At 37.9% G+C, this 17,444-nt stretch overlaps 1 protein-coding gene and 1 long non-coding RNA gene across 2 annotated transcripts in view; one reads left to right on the forward strand and one right to left on the reverse strand.

The window, feature by feature from the left end:
* The window catches only part of LOC309510013 (uncharacterized protein), a gene marked incomplete at its 3' end in the record, with an annotated part of 1,894,646 nt that overhangs the window by 1,540,488 nt on the left and 336,714 nt on the right, over nucleotides 1-17,444 (reverse strand). The window lies entirely within an intron of this gene.
* LOC309510063 lies at nucleotides 15,531-17,228 on the forward strand. Its single transcript, XR_014210183.1, has 3 exons — nucleotides 15,531-15,809; nucleotides 15,960-16,086; nucleotides 16,195-17,228. It is a non-coding gene; the product is annotated as an uncharacterized lncRNA (long non-coding RNA).

Raw genomic sequence — 17,444 nt, forward strand, 5'->3', positions numbered from 1 at the left:
GAACAGAAAGGAAGATATCTAGAAGAATGTCAGTAACCAGACAGTTTTAGATACCATTGACTTCCATTGTAGGAAAAAAATATACTATGGAAGTCAATGGTATCTAAAACTGTCTGGTTACTGACATTCTAGATATCTTCCTTTCTGTTCAGCAGAAGAAAGAAATTCATACAGGTTTGAAACAACATGAGGGTGAGTATATGATGACAGAATTTTCATTTTTCGGTGGAGTATACCTTTAAAGGGTCAGTAAGAAGCCAATATTCTAACTGGAGAGCTAACTGTACGTTCACACCGCCGCCGACTTGAGCTGCAAAGAAGCTCTGGCCGCCCTGTCAAGGACGCTTGTCAAAAAGTATGGGGAAGCTTGTTGACGCTTTGGCCGCTCTGAAGTCTGTGTCACACCATGAAATGTTATAACGACAGCATTTTTATAACCGTTTTGGTCACATTTGGTCGGGAAAAAATAATAATTAGCTATTATTATTATCATTGACATATCATGACAGAATTTTCATTTTTCGGTGGAGTATCCCTTTAAGAAACACAGAACTCACTCTTGCACTCACACTTACAATCTCACACACACACACACACACACACACACACACACTCCGATATGTGGTTTATGAGGACTCTCCATAGGCGTAATGGTTTTTCTAATGTACAAACTGTATAATCTATCCCCCTACTACACTAACCCTACCCCTAAACCTACCAATCACAGATTTAGTATGTTTTTTAAGCCGTTTGGTTTAGAACAGCCATTCTCAAACTGTGGTCCGCGGACCACTAGTGGTCCGTGAGGGTACTGCAGGTGGTCCGTGGAAAGGCTAAATAAAATATTAAATAATATTTTTTTTTACCTTCATTTTACCAGGAAATTCCCATAAAAAAAGAAAAGTAAAAAGAATATGTAGGCCTATATTGATATAACATTTTAATTAAATTGTCAAGTTATTGTGTGATTACTAAAATAGCCTAGTGGTGTTCGGCCGTGACATTCAAGTTCAGTGCCGTTAGAACCACAACATTGGTTCGGTGGATAGCAACAGGTTCTCTGAAGAGAAAAGGGCAGAGGCAAATATGTTCTCATTATCACATCACACGCATAGCCTTTAATGGTGCGTTCACAACGGACGAAATTTCGCTTCAAACTTTTGTTTTTACGCGCGTCAATTTAGCTCTTGACGCGCGAATTGATACAAAGTGGTCAAGCGTATCACTAGACGCGGCAGGCGCGAATTTCACATAATCCCTTTTTGAATTTGATGCGCTATAGGCGGATCTTTTGTGACGTCATTGTTTATGTTTGTCGCGTTGCATCATGGGAATCGTGTGGCAGGAAACACCGCTAGATACCTGTAATTTGATTGTTTTGCACGTTTGGAGGAGGATTTAGAGAAGAGGATGGTTCACTCTTGCTGTGTGGTCGAGTACGGCTCGTTGGGGGCCTGATAAAAAGGTTTTTTCGAATTCCCTCCGAAAAGGATCGCGAAAAACGAAAGAAATGGTTGCGTGCAATTAGGCGATTGAACCTGGACGCTCCGAAGAAAGCCTGAATTCCTGCAGCTAACGTTACTGATCGAGTTTGTGAGGCTCATTTTGTTCATGGTAGGCCTAAGTCTTAGTGACTATGTATTTATAGAAGATTGAATAAAAAAATAAATAAAACTGAGTCAAATCAACCGAGTCATGTTTTTGCGTTCTGATTCAGGTGTCCCAAACCGCGATCCACAGCACCCAGACTATGTTCCTCACATCAAAATGGGCTATTCTGGATCGCAAAACTTAAAAGCAAAAGAAAAGGCTGTTCTAACCTCTGCTTTTAGCACGATCACTGCTTTCTGTTTGGCAGAAAAGATCGGCCCAACTTTTCGAAAAAACAAAATAATCATAGGCCTCAAGACTTTTGAAAGCCTTTAATCTTTCATGAGTGAAGGGTCCAGGGGTTTCTATTAAATAAGAATAAATGTCTCCCCAGCAGATTGGTGGCCAAGACACGGGCAAGTCGGACCAACGTTTTTTGTCATCCCAGATCTCATATGGGCTTTGAATAACTTCGATTTTGTCACCAATACAAATTTTGAGCTTCTCTCCAAACCTCCTCCGGTCTTCAGATGTTAAAGTGCTTATATATTGTGGATTTCGCCCGCTAACTCTCTTGAAAATGCTCGTCGCGTCTTTACTGTCCGCAATACTGTTTGTTTTGTTGCCACACAACCACTCGCGCATGCGTACAAAGATGTCAACAAAGATCCTCCTATTCGCGTCCGGTGTGTGAACGCACAGTTAGGCATAGGCAGTTTATATGAAACGAAATGTTTATAAATGGAATGAATAAAGCCTGTTATTATTTAATTTCCAGTTAGTTTCTTGATCTCGCGTTTCTGAAATGTTTTGCAGATGTGCTGTTAAGTGGACAAACTTTTTGAGGACTTGTAAAACTCTGAAGATTAATAATAATAATCCCCTAAAATCGCCAAAGGTTTTGAAATGTTGACTATATTCCAGTGTTCTTATTACTGTATAGATTCCATACTACATTGCTATGGAAATAAGCCTGTTGTTCAAATGAACCTGATTATGCCCTGGGCGCTTGAGTAGCCTAAATAAATAAATTAAATATGTGGCAGCCGTTGTGTGCAGTAAACTTTCCTTTAACAAGCCTGTGATGTGATGACCAGTTATAGTTTTAGTGCTAGTAAGCCTATTTAGAGGTGCAGATTAATTCAGGTAGGACTGTGTGTAGACATATTTTATTATGTGTATTATGAGGTGGTCCGCGAAAATTCTTGATTACAAATAGTGGTCCACACACACAAAAAGTTTGAGAACCCCTGGTTTAGAAGGACACATATGTCCTCATAAACCATGTTTACGTTGTAATACCCATGTCATTATACACATTTGTGTCCTCATAAACCATATACAAGAACACACACGTCTCACACACACACACACACACACACACACACACACACACACACACTAACAATATGCTCTGACAGGAGGAGGACAGAGTAAAGGTACACAGGACCTACAATTTTCACACTTTTATTAGCCCCGGGTCTAGCCGGACAGCCTGTGTGTGTGTGTGTGTGTGTGTGTGTGTGTGTGTGTGTGTGTGTGTGTGGTGTGGTCATTGAAAATGTGTTCAGATATATATTCTTCACAGAAAATGAGCCAAGGCCAATGAGTCTGAGTTTGAAAAAATAAATAATCGTATAATTTTTCTCTTGATAAAAAATGAAACCGGATCCTACAGACCCGAACACCATACAAGGGTTAAAACGACACTAACGAGACGCTTAACAACACAGCGTACAAAACAAACATTTTATATAGATATCATATTCTAATTAAATGAATACTTACAATCACAGAAATAATGTCCTTGGCGATGGTCAATTTGCTGCCGCCGCAACTGCTGCTCGTGTCCGAAAGCTGAATCATACGTGTAACAGCTGTTCTAAATAAGCTACATCTGATTGGTTAATAATAATCCTATTTCAGTATCTTGCCGCACTATTGGCTCGACTGATATAGTAGGCAACCGCGTTTGCCTGCATATTTACGGGTCGTGCAATATAATTTCGGGGGAACATGTGCAATAAATGGGAGTGGCAACACTTTTCATATCGTTGAGAATAAAACAACCGTCCCAACTTTACAAATCCAGGTTCTCCCTCCATGGGGATCATCCATTTCGAAAAGTAAAGCAGATACGGAACCTCGGCCCACGCGAGATGCAATCCGGAACCTCGGCCCACGCGAGATGCAATGCGATTGGTTGCTGGACCAGCCAATGGAATTAATATGTGCAATATTCATATTTAAAATTGCCTAGTCATTAGATTTGTGAATTCTTTTTCTGAAAAACAAAATTATATCATTAATCTTTTAATTATTTTGGCGAAGTTTTATATCCATAAGACAAAAATAACTCAAAAGAAACCCTCCTATATTACCTTTTATAACACTGATCTCACAATATACTTAGAATATCTTTTAAACATGAGATCACAAAACAAAAAGCTTATAAAAACAATACAAATTTTAAAGCTTTTCAAATACATATAACTGCCCTGATATTATAAACTTTAATTTCTGTATTTATTATTTATTTTTTATTTTATTATTATTATGTACATTTATACTTTAGTTGTTGTTGTTATTCTTTGGTTTATACATTTTGAATTGTATTTACAGTGCCTTGTATTCATTTAGTTTTTTGTTGCATTGTAGACTACTTGAAATGTTTGTAATTTAACTAAATAAATAAAAAGCACAATATGTTATGTATACCATACATAATAAGATATATTTCTAAAATCAATACTTTCAATATTATATATTATATGACGTTACTGTCACAAAAATAGCTTTAATGGTTCTGTTTTTTTGTTTTGTTTTTTTTAAGCAAGTCTGGAGGCTAATGAAATGAAACAGATGAGAATAATTTTCCCATCTAAATACAGTTGATTTTATTGTAATGTGATGAATCAGAAAAATAAACAAATATAACATTCGCTTAGGCTGTTTTTTAAATGGACCAAAACAAAGTGAAACCAACGTAACAATTTGAAGTGACCAGACCACTGACATTGATAATAAATATTATTAAAAAAAATATATAAGATGGCACCACAAGACGACGTTCACTTGCAGAGCAAATTTAGCACGTTTATAGTTAACTCAACTGGGTAGCAATTGTGAACAATTTTAATAGAGAATTCAAAAATAATTTGGATTTCTTCACCACTACTACTAACCGGTTGGATGGTGTATTAGTGATATTGAAAGCTGATTGGCCTTTATAAATATGCGGAAAAGGGCCAATTTAATTATTTATTTATATGATGTCCGATTTATTCTCTCTTGTGCCTTTTTGCGCGCATTTTCCACGGGTTTTAATAATAAAACTGGTCTGAAAGAATGAAAATCATATTAAAGAAAACGTCAACATTAAGGTTGCAATTATTTAATAAATTGAGTAATGTGCGCGTGCATGCGTGGTTCGAATTTTAGTTGCTATGTAGGTTATGAATTCTGACTGCATATATATTTACACTCGAACCAGTCGCTGTCTGGGCGTGCGTGCATGTTATGATTCGAATGTTAGTTGCTATGGCGACGCGTTTTATGAATTCTGCGATCTGCATGTATCTCTCTGCTCAACGATCGACCGCTGTCTGTTGGTTGAGAGACGAGGCGAATTAACAGACTGACTTTTGCGGAGAATTTTCTGGCCGAAACTTGCAAATTTGAAGCTTTTCTGGATTGCTGAGAGGAGACCTATATTCTTGAAGGACATCGGAGGATATATACTTTTTGAAAGCGTCATCTGATAATACTTTTATTTGATAGTTCTTTTCCTATTTTAGAAGTAACGTTAGCTTGTTTGATATTTTTTTCAGGGGAGTAACTCTATTTAGTTTAAGAGGATATTTCTATTGTATTGTCTTGTCTTGTATTTTGTTCTGATTTTCTTTCAGGTTGTCGATGGCTCGTAATCGAATGATGGGTGGAAGAGGAAGTGAGTGCTTTAACGTTAATTTTTAATTAATTTTTTATGGTGTGTTGTACAATGACTGACTGATCCCATTTGATCCCATTTATTTGATTCATTGCATGTGAAATAAACTTGAATTGAATTTGAGCAACTTAACTGAAGTACAAATCTGTAATTGACCACAGACATTGATTATTGATTATGATTAAACTAACGTTATGTGATATGTGAAATATTCCATCCTTAGAGCACTCCAGATCCAGGAGAGCTGCTTTCTGCCAGACGGCTGGTCGGGAGGTTTGGAGGCCCGATTCTGATGACCGTGATCAGGATCCGCTGCCCAGAGATGGACAAAGTAAGTTACAGATACTTCTGGTCAAATATTACTCAGTTACAAGTAAAAGTTGAAAAGACTGATTTTTACTTGAGTAAAAGTACAGAAGTACTTGTTTTTAAAAGTACTTAAGTATCAAAAGTAAAAAGTAAATGTCAATGCATTGTTTTATTATTGTTTGTAATACTTACAGTACCTTATGCCTCTGAATCTATGCCTGCCTACCTACCCACCCTCATATCAATATATCATTTATTTCTAGAACACAGGTCCTGTAGTGGGATTGAATGTGAGATTGAATAAGTGCTCTCAATAACGTCCACAATAGTTTCGGGCTGTTCCCTCAAATAGTGCCCTATTTAAAGATTTTTGGCTTTTAGGATGAATATGTCAGCCACTGTTATAAGCTAGTGTGCTCCAAAACAATGACAAAATGAGCATTTAAAAGACCAAACCCAACATTGAAAATGAAAGTCAGATTGATGTCAGAATCCAACTACTTTCTACTCAAGGACCTTGACAGAAATGTAACGTTAGTGGAGTAAAAAGTATGATACTTGTCTTTCAAGTGTAGTGAAGTTAAAGTAAAATGTTTCCAGAAAAAATAGTACTCAAGTAAAGTACAGATACTCAAAAAGTGTACTTAAGTACAGTACTCAAATAAATGTACTTTGTTACTGTCCACCTCTGCCGCTGCCAGACCCGACCCAGACACAGAGCCAGGATCGTCCTGGATATTTACCATCTCTGTCTTCTGAGTTTTCTGTTTCTGTGTCCACAGGTCAGGCTCACGGGACGAGGGCGAAGCAGAACCCAGATGTTGGACGTCCGTCCACTTCATCTAACCACTCTCGCAGAGGTCAGAATAGGCTTTTAATAAAGATGTAATGGCTTAGTTTCTATTTATATTTTCAATGGCTGATTTGTCAACTAAACCAACTAAAGTAACGATAACACTTTATTTTGATGGTCCCTTTTGAACATTCTGTCGACTATACGTAACTTTGCAACTACATGTCGACTAACTCTCATTAGAGCATCAGTAGACTCTCTCCTTAATATGAACTATGATGATATTTTAATCATTGTTTTAACTATGTACGAGGCACTGCGAGTGCGAGCTGACATCGCGTTTGTCTCTCAGGCTTGCTTTCACTGCGTGATGTGTCAGTGCAGTTATAGATGTCCCCAAATTAGTTTTTGTCTTATATTTATATCATATTATGTTGTTATATTAGAATATCACATGATCAAGAGTGCCGTTTTCTTTTGCACAATTGCAAATGTGCTATTTATTTTATACAACAGTTAAATTAACAATAAAGTTAACATTGTGAGTTACTTTTTGGACACAATATTGTCAATTTTCACTTTATATCGCCGACGAGAATTTCATAATGAAGCCGTAGTCCAACAGACAGATTTGTTTTTTACTGAAATCCGCGTTTTGAACGAATCATTTTAACGATTCAATGAACAATCACTTGTTTTCTGAATGAATCAGCCGTTTGAACTATAGACTTCATATAGATAGACGCCCTATCGACCGCTACTGCCTACTGGCGCGGGCGAGCCGTGGGGCCGCCATCTTAGACCGGTCACCCGCTCCACTCAGTGTAATCTGTATGGCAGGTGCAATGAGCTGTCAGCGCATTTAATTAATCATACCTCACTGAATACCGAACTGATTTTCACGCGGGTTTGTTTGCTGCAAAGGTCATTCATGTAGCTATTATACAGGACACATGGTTCGGCGTATTTTAATATTCATAGTAGGCTTAACAGTAATATAATACTCTGATATAAGATATAAAGTGACCAGACGTCCAAAATCAAAATATGTGATGTAGGATATAAGCTATTTTATAAATCACACACTATAAATATGATAAAGAAGCAGAAACAGATAGTTGCAGTAAAGTAAGATATTTTAATAAGCTGAAGAAACGTGTGTGTTTTACATTTACATTGCTTCCTGATATCACGTGCGCAAACACAAATAACCTATATTTATATATATATAAAACAGTTATGTCCGGTCGAACAATGTATGAATTAACTTAAGATTGGATTGCGGTAAAAGTAAGTTTCGTGCCTCTTACAAGTGCTTTCGAACTTCTTTCTGATCTGAATGGTATGTGGAAAACACTTGAGTTGAGGGAGGGAGAAAACACGCAACTGAATGCCTTTTCAAGCGTCTCAATACTTGAAAAACTACAGGAAACTACTTTTAAACACGAAATTACTTGATTTACAGAGGGTCTATTCGCACGTTTATAAACGTTAACGTTACCTGAGGTAATTTTCCTGGACCTTTTTACAGAAGGTAAAAGTCGCCGTAATCTTTACTGACATTGTCCGAAATGATTACTGAGATGGCACATTCGGACGGGACTAAAATAACCGAGAAGCTCTTGTAATTATTACTTTACCCCACCTCTCCATGTCAGGTGAACACCGGCTGGTGCAGTAAACATTGCCTAGCTAACGTTAGCTGGCTACGATATCAGTACAGTAATATCAAAGATCCTTGCTCCTTCTCAATTATCTGGTAATATTCTATTCACAAAATACAACCAATAGTACGGTAATGTTAAAAGTAATCCCCCGGGCCCTATTTGCGATGGTCCGCCGATTAGAACAGGAAAATACTCCACAGTGCTCTAGCATCTTCACTGCTGCCACGCAACGAAACTAGGAACACGACCGGTTTAAGATGGCGGCCGCATTTCTCAGTGCCCAGCGGCCAATAGGGCATCTAGTCTCTATATAATATCTATGGTTTGAACAAATCGGTTGAATAAATGACTCCAACAACTCGCTTATTAAGACAGTGACTTGCCGCCACCTACTGGTGGTTTTAGTTTCATATTTAAAGTATTCTTTAATTAAAACATAAAAAAACTGTACAGTAAATCATTAAATAATTTTAAAATATCATCTAATTATTATCGACAAAACGTTGAAAATATCGAGACATATTTTTGTCAATATTGCGCACCCCTAATGTACGGTATTCATTTTGATTTCTTCAGGTCTTAAAAAGGTCTTAAAAAGCCTTAAATTTGACTTTAAAAATTGTGCAGGTACCCTGTAATACTCTAATGAGAGTTAGTAGACATGTAGGTGCAATTTTACTTGTAGACAACTGAATGTCTGTTGGGAGGAGCATTTTACTATTAAGATTTGAATAGTAAAATGTAAGTTATATCATTATGTCATTGCTTAATTTGACGTCAGAGATGGGTCTAATAGTTGTTTTCATTAGTTTTTTCTTCATTTCAGAAAAAGCTCCAGAACGTCTTTGCCTCAGGATCTGGAAGGCTACGAAGGGACTTTTCAGCTGCTGTTCCGGTAGTGCTGTGACTGTTGTGGAGCCTTTTATTCCGGAACCATCGTCACCTTCTCCAGATCACTCCGGCGTCAAGCCAAATAATGGTAAATCATTATTTCTCCAACATTAACATCTAACCCTAACGGTCAACTAATACTCTACTAATACTCTAATGAGAGTTAGTAGACATGTGCAGTGTTACTTATAGACCAATTATAGGTTTGTAAACATCCGGGATGCGTGCGCATCGTGGTTGCAGAAAGACCCGTTTAACAGCTGATCCTTACACGGATACGGATAAGAATAATACTAATAGCTCGATTTAAAACATTTTATATTTAATTTTCGTAATGTTCTCCGCATATTTTTTTGACCACTTTTGGTCCCGACATGCGCAGTAGAACCTGCGTGACGCCGTGTGACGTAGGGTGATAATTCCCCTATAGACTTATAGAATGTCTTAAAGGGACCAAAATAAAGTGAAACCAATTTTTTCCAACATTCATCTGACATTTTCGGAACATTCCGAGAACATTCAAAAGTAACGTTCCAATAATGAAAAATTATAAAATAGAATGTTCCTTTAACCAAGATAAAACATTTTTGAAACGTTGAAAAAACTGGATGTTTTGAACGTTCAGGGAACATTTAGAAATAATGTTTTCTTAATTGAGTGGGAATGTTAGCAAAATGTTCTCAATAAGGCATGAGCTCGATGGCTGTCTGACACACACCAGAAACACACGCACAGAAAGCCGCTTCACAGACAGCATACGATCCAGAAAAGAATTCAATTTCACCACTTATTTCTCTTGAATTGTCAAAAACATGCAAAATTGTCAAAATGGCTGTCGTGCCGAGTATTACAGAGTCAGTTATGTCATAAATAAGACATTGCTATGCATTTAATAAATGTGTTTAATAAAATATATCTATATTTAGATATGGCCCATATGATCTTTACCATTACAAGAACTGAGCCACATGTGCCAGAGTTGGCCAAATGAAGCCTGGAAATGTATGTTTTCTTTTTAATTAAAGATCAGATAAAATAAGAAAAATAACTTTAGCGTTGAATCGGAATCACCTCGTAATCGTGATAATAGTGAAATAAAATTACTATTAATATTGTGAAATAATATGTTGGGACATTTATGCAGGCATTAAGCAGAAGTCAGGTGGATAGCGTGAACAATTCCCATTACTTTAGATTTGTAACTTTACAGATAAGATTTGAATAGTAAAATGTAAGTTATATCATTATGTCATTGCTTAATTTGACGTCAGAGATGGGTTTAATAGTTGTTTTCATTAGTTTTTTCTTCATTTCAGAAAAAGCTCCAGAACGTATGAAGAAACCTGGTCGTTTCCAGAAGCGCTGGAAGGGTTTTTTCAGCAGCTCAAGAAATGTTGTGGAGCCTTTTATTCCTCCAGCAGATCCTGTTCCTGAACCATCATCGTCACCTGCTTCAGATCACTCCGGCGTCAAGCCAAATAATGGTAAATCATTATTTCTCCATCATTATTTTAAACAGTATTATCTTGTTTTCCACTCAAAATAAGGCTTGTTTTTACAGAATATTAAAATTATTTCCCCCATTATAAAATTATTTTCTCGACCAGCGCTGACATTTTTTAAATAAAACAATGGATCTAGCAACAGACACTCTACTGACTATAAGTAACTTTTCAACTACATGTCAACTTATTCTAACCCTACTAGGGCTGGGATAAACGATTATTTTTTAAACGATTAATCTAGCGATTATTTTTTCGATGCATCGATTAATCTAACGATTCATTTTTCCAGTCCGATTCGATTTCGATTCGATTCGATTATCTCCCCAATCCCCATTAATTGACTAATAGCAATTTATACATGTTAATTTACATATCTGAATGAAAAAAACATGAATTCCATAACATTGCAATATATGTTTATTGCTCTTAAAATTCCAAAATAAAAGACTATACAAGTGCATAGTAATGCATTCTTAGTCAGAGGTAGCATTCAATAAAACCTTAAAGCCTTGAAAACACATAGCTTACTGAAACAAGCTTACTGAACACATAGGGCCTAGCTTACTGAAACAAGCTTACTGAACACATAGGGCCTAGCTTACTGAAAAAAAAGTTCTTCTTTCAGATGAAAATAACAACAACTTGATGTCTAGCATTCAATAAAAAAATAAAAAGGTCACCCAAAATACTTGTTTAGAGCAATTGAAAGAATACAGTAACCAATGTAAACTTGGGGGCTTTAAGCTAATACAGAGAGTGCTTTTCCAACAAAAAATAAATAAAAATGAACAGTGGGAGCCAGCAGCCTGTCATGGCGTCCTTCCTGAACCAACAGAATTGAACATTTATGTTGAAAACACATAGTCCTAGCTTACTGAAAAAAGTGCATATTTTAATTCTTCATTCACATAAAAATAACAACAACGTATAGTAATACACTCTGCCACTCACCTTTTTCTTAAAAAATAATAAAAAATACTAATAAAAAAAAGTACTTAACTAGAATTTAATAAATGGAACATTATTGTAAAGTGTTACCGATTTGTTATACACCGATTCAGACGCCTCGTGAGTTCAGTGTTGGACAGATCAGTTGTTTTAACCATTCATTAAAGTGAATCAGTTCAAATGAGTCATTAGTTCGCGAATCGGACGTGTCATTAGTGGACGTGTAGCCTACGGCAAGCGTTGTGTGATTATCCCGGCAGTTTATTTTTTACCACAATTCACACTCCGCGGTAATTCAAGAGAAAAAAATCTCTGAATGCTCCACGTGAAACTTTGGTCTTCCGCCCTTTTTCTATCGGACATGTCTAATGAATATGCACGAGGGAGAGAGAGAGAGCAAGACAGCGCTCGTGTTCTTTGAAGACGGTGAGTGCGCGCGCGCGGCCGGCGCTCTCTCTCGTACTTATATGAGCCCTGTCAAGCGCAGTCAGTCATTCTATTCTACATCACTCATGTTACTTATAGACAACTGAATGTCTGTTGGAGGAGCATCACAATAAAGAGTTTGCAGATATTAAGCAGAGACTTTGTTACACTATTAAGATTTGAATAGTAAAATGTAAGTTATATCATTATGTCATTGCTTAATTTGACGTCAGAGATGGGTCTAATAGTTCTTTTCATTTGTTTTTTCTTCATTTCAGAAAAAGCTCCTGAATGTATCTTGGAGGATACGAAGGGTGTTTTCAGCAGCTCTTCCAGTGATGCTGTGACTGTTGTGGAGCCTTTTATTCCTGAACCATCATCGTCACCTGGTTCAGATCACTCCGGCGTCAAGCCAAATAATGGTAAATCATTATTTCTCCATCATTATTTTAAACAGTATTATCTTGTTTTCCACTCAAAATAAGGCTTGTTTTTACAGAATATTAAAATTATTTCCCCCATTATAAAATTATTTTCTCGACCAGCGCTGACATTTTTTAAATAAAACAATGGATCTAGCAACAGACACTCTACTGACTATAAGTCTACTAATACTCTACTAATACTCTAATGAGAGTTAGTAGACATGTGCAGTGTTACTGATAGACTTATAGAATGTCTTAAAGGGACCAAAATAAAGTGAAACCAAAGTAACAATTTGATGTGACCACTGACATTGATAATTGTTTCCACAGATTCCTCTCCGGGCATCACGCCATCCTCAGCTTGGTCCTCACCCTGGTCCTCACCCCCCCCTGAGGCCCATGTCGAGAGAGGAAGTAGAGAGTCGTTGAATCTGTGCAGCCGAGGCTCGGACAGCGTCGAGGGGAGCAGGAGTGGCGATGGATCGGAGAGCCCAAGCGAAAAGGGTTTGTCCAGGTCCAACAGCCTCGAAGGGTTTCTGTGTCCTCCGCTGCCGGGTCAAGTTCCTGTCGAGCCAACAGAGACATCAACTGGCCGAACTGCTCAGGGTGCCGTGGAGGCTTCTCCTGTGAACGAGAGCTCAACAGGTGAGACTGAAACAAGGCTTGGCAGTGCAAAGTCTACAGATAGAGATTTAGCTATTTCATGCATAACTGAGTCAAGTTTTTAACACGTCCGATCACATTTACTGTTGCTCGACCAGCACTGATATTTTTAAAATAAAACAATGAATCTAGCAAGCTAATAATTGTCTCACATTTTTCTGTTTGTTTTTCAGAGTCCTTTGAGTCTCTCTATAACGTGGAACAGTTAATTGGATCCGGAGGATTTGGCAGAGTGTTCCTGGGAACACGCAAATTTGATGGCAAAAAGGTAAATCTTACTGAATTGCACAAACATTTTGCTCTTGCATGCATCAAAACACATTTAAAACAATTTACAGATGGTTTAATACTTAATACAAAGCCAGGTGCTTGAAAACTGTTACTGTTATTGAAACTGTTTTTTTTGTGTTTTTTTTGTGCAGGTTGCCATCAAGCGGATGCTCAAGAGTGACAATTATCGTTATCTTTATATTGTAAGTTGGCCAAAACCTGAATGTGTATTGAGTTGTTTAAGTGCAGATTACTGTAGTTAATACACCCGTAGGAAGCATTAGGTATAAATGTGATCAACAAATAAGCCTAGAGGCACCAAATAACTTTGAGCTGAAAAGGCTCTTTTGAACGCATCTAAAAAGATCAAAGAATAGTACATTTCAAAATGATGTTTTCTTCAGATTTTTACCCAGCTAACCTTCTGTCTGCTTCTTCTCTCTAGCCTGGGAATCCCAAACCTCTCGTCACAGAAGTGGCGCTGCTGATGATGATGAGGCTAGAACCCATAAGCCCCTTCGTCATACAACTGTACGAGTGGTTTGAACATCCTAAAGAATTCACTCTGGTTATGGAGTATCCGGAGCACTACGAGAGCTTGTATGACATAATCTATCGTCAACCTTGGAGTGACTGGTTCTCACGGGTCGTCATGAGACAGGCTGTGCGGGCAGTGCTACACTGCATCCATCATGGTGTTTTCCATAGTGACATTCATTCACAGAATTTCCTGTTTGAGAAAGACACGCTAGATCTCAAGCTGATAGACTTTGGCTGCGGTCAGCTGTTTAGTAGTGAAGGCTACGAGAGAAACAGATACAGGGGTGAGCATTTTGGGAGTGTGGAAACCTGAAGGTAGTGACTTACAAATTTTTGGATGATGCTTTAAAAAAAAAGCTCAACAATGTGCAAATGTCTTCCTTACAGGAGTTCTGGATTACTGCCCACCTGAAGTCTTTACAGAACCTCGATTCCACGCCGTCCCTGCAAACGTCTGGTCTCTAGGAGTGGTGCTGTACGAGTTGTCGAACACATGTCTTCCTTTTTGTAATAGAACGGAAATCACACAAGCCGAAGTTACATTTCAGAACCCCAACTTATCCAAACGTGAGTGAATAATGATGATAACATGGATAAACACACATAAAGCAAACGAGTTGTACAGAAAGTTAAAGGTTGTAGTGTGTCAGAATTTTTATATATACTGTAGCTCAACGTACACCGAGAGCATCGCTGTTTTCAAAAATGCCAGGTCACATGGTCATGACTAACCAGCTCTCTCCTTATTAAAATGTGTACAGACTGCAGGGATCTGATTGGACAGTGTCTAGCTCGCGATCCAGCTGAACGCCCCAGCTTAGAGCAGATGTTACAACATCAATGGTTTGTTCGTACACAACGCTAGATTGGAGAAGCTGAGGAGATTCACTCGATCAGTTTCAGGTGTGTGGAAGTGTAACAAGCAGAGTAGGATTATTATCTTTTGTCTTAAATTCTGCATTATTTGTAGTGAGATTTTCAAATTTGTGTTCATTGTAATGTTCTTGTTATAGTCAAATCACCTTCATTTATATAGCGCTTGATACTATATAATAATGGTAAATCATTATTTCTCCAACATTATTTTAAAAAGTATTATCTTGTTTTCCACTAAAAAATAAGGCTTGTTTTTACAGAATATAAAAATTATTTCCCCCATTATAATATTATTTTCTCGACCAGCGCTGACATTTTTTTAAATAAAACAATGGATCTAGCAACAGACACTCTACTGACTTTAAGTAACTTTTCAACTACATGTCAACTTATTCTAACCCTCTACTAATACTCTACTAATACTCTAATGAGAGTTAGTCGACATGTAGGTGCAATGTTTCTTATAGACTTATAGAATGTCTTAAAGGGACCAAAATAAAGTGAAACCAAAGTAACAATTTGATGTGACCACTGACATTGATCATTAATATTATAAAAAAATAAATAAAACAAAAACAGTTTTTGATATCTGAAACGTTCCATCCTCAGGCTGCTCCAGATCCTGGAAAACTGCTTCCACAGATGTTTCTCCGGGCATCACATCCGCCATCTCTGCACTGACGAGAATGTCTCCCAAGCGTTGGGCTGGATGTAATAATCCACATAGCCTCTCTCTATTTACTCCCGAAATCTGAACCGCTGAAGACGAGGTGGATTAAGTTTGTTTTTGAAGAAAATGCTCCCTCAACTCTACCAAAATTCGTTTATGTCTGCTCGAATCATTTTACACCGGACAGCTTTTTGAATGAGGCTCAGTATAAAGCAGGTTTTGCAAAAAAATGGCTCCTGAAGGATGTAGCAGTGCCAACTGTTCGTGATCCAGCTACACATCTAGAAGTATGTATTACGCGTTGGTTTTCCAAATTGCCTTTGAATTTGTCAAGTTCATAATAACATGTTAGACTTATAAAGTTTGTGATAGCACCATGAGTCCAGCTATGTTGTTATTTTTTTATCACGCTGATAGTGGAATCTTTATTTGTTAAGGACAGCACATCAGAACAGAGCAGCCAAACCAGAGATGTTGCTTGCCAGACAGACACAAAACCGCTGACCAAGTCTGTTGGTACTCAGTCATCAATGAAGACGTTTCATGTTCGCTACAGGAGTTCAGGTATGTTTATGTATTATATGATACTGCTTATACAGAGGACCTATAACTAGTCTTGTTACACAACAAGTGTCACATAACAGTAACACACAACTACTTTGTATATTACAGGTGTCCAGACGACAGATACAGTTTCAGACATTGACAGTTTGTCACCAGCAGCTGGTTTAAAGGTCCCATGACATGAAATTTTCACTTTCTGAGGTTTTTTAACATTAATATGAGTTCCCCTAGCCTGTATATGGTCCCCAAGTTTCTAGAAATTTCAATCGGTGTAAATCGAGCTTTTGCTATCTTTCTCTGCCTTTGAGAAAATGGAGGCTCATACACGCTGATCTTGAATCTCCTCTTTATGACGTCATAAGGAGGAAATGTTACCTCCCCTGTCTCTGCTTTGCCCGCCCAGAGAATATTTTCCGCCCATGAGAAAATGCGCTAGGAAGTAGGAACGCGCGCGCGCGATTTTAGTTTGTCCACGAGAGATATTATGGCTTTTGAGCGAGCGAAGCATAATAATTGCTCAATAATTGGATGTACAAATGAACACCGAAGGGTCAAATACAGAGCTGGGCTTGCTGAACGTCTGAAACTAAAGTCTGGATCACTCTCTTTGGCTCAGCTACACACCTCGGACAAGTAAGTCAACTAATGATATATAAGTGTGTTGCTTTACTGTTTATGGTTACCTAGATTGTTACACGTAGAATGTGGCTGTAACATTAGCTATGCAGCTATGCAGTTTATGTGTGTGAATACACACACTGTAACGCGAGTGTTGTACACTTCTTTGTTATTTGGATAACCGTTTTCCTGTTGGTTATATGGCGCGCGCGATCGATATCCGCATTTCAAGATCGCAGAGCTTGATGTAATTGTAATAAGATAAATACAGACGTTACAGATCTCTCATGAAAAGGCAACAGTAGGTTAGCATTAGCTACATGATAATAACTGTAAACCATCCGAATAAAGTACTGTATCCAGACATAATATTTTAAACTAACCATTCGGAAACGTCCTGCTGGAGCCGCTGAGTTGCAACTTCTTCATCCGTTGCTTCTCCATCTGGATCAGATTCTGGGTCAAACTGAAATGCTTGAAAGACTGCGTGTCTTCGTGCCATTGCAATATCCAACGTAAACATGCACGCCACGGTACCGTTGTGCAAGATGGTCAAGGCCACACCCACCCTCCACCTTGCGCCACCTTTCTCCTCCTTATTAGTATTTAAGGCTACAGACACCGAAACGGCCTGTCTGAAGGAAGCTCATTCTGGGACTGGCTTGTAGTGGCTATAATTCTGCACCGAGGCTGAATTTTTGGGAAGAGATTTCAGATACAGTACTAGGGACCACTAAGGC

Source organism: Leuciscus leuciscus (genome assembly GCF_965113295.1).
Source record: "Leuciscus leuciscus genome assembly, contig: SUPER_11_unloc_1, whole genome shotgun sequence".
Lineage (NCBI taxonomy): Eukaryota > Metazoa > Chordata > Actinopteri > Cypriniformes > Leuciscidae > Leuciscus > Leuciscus leuciscus.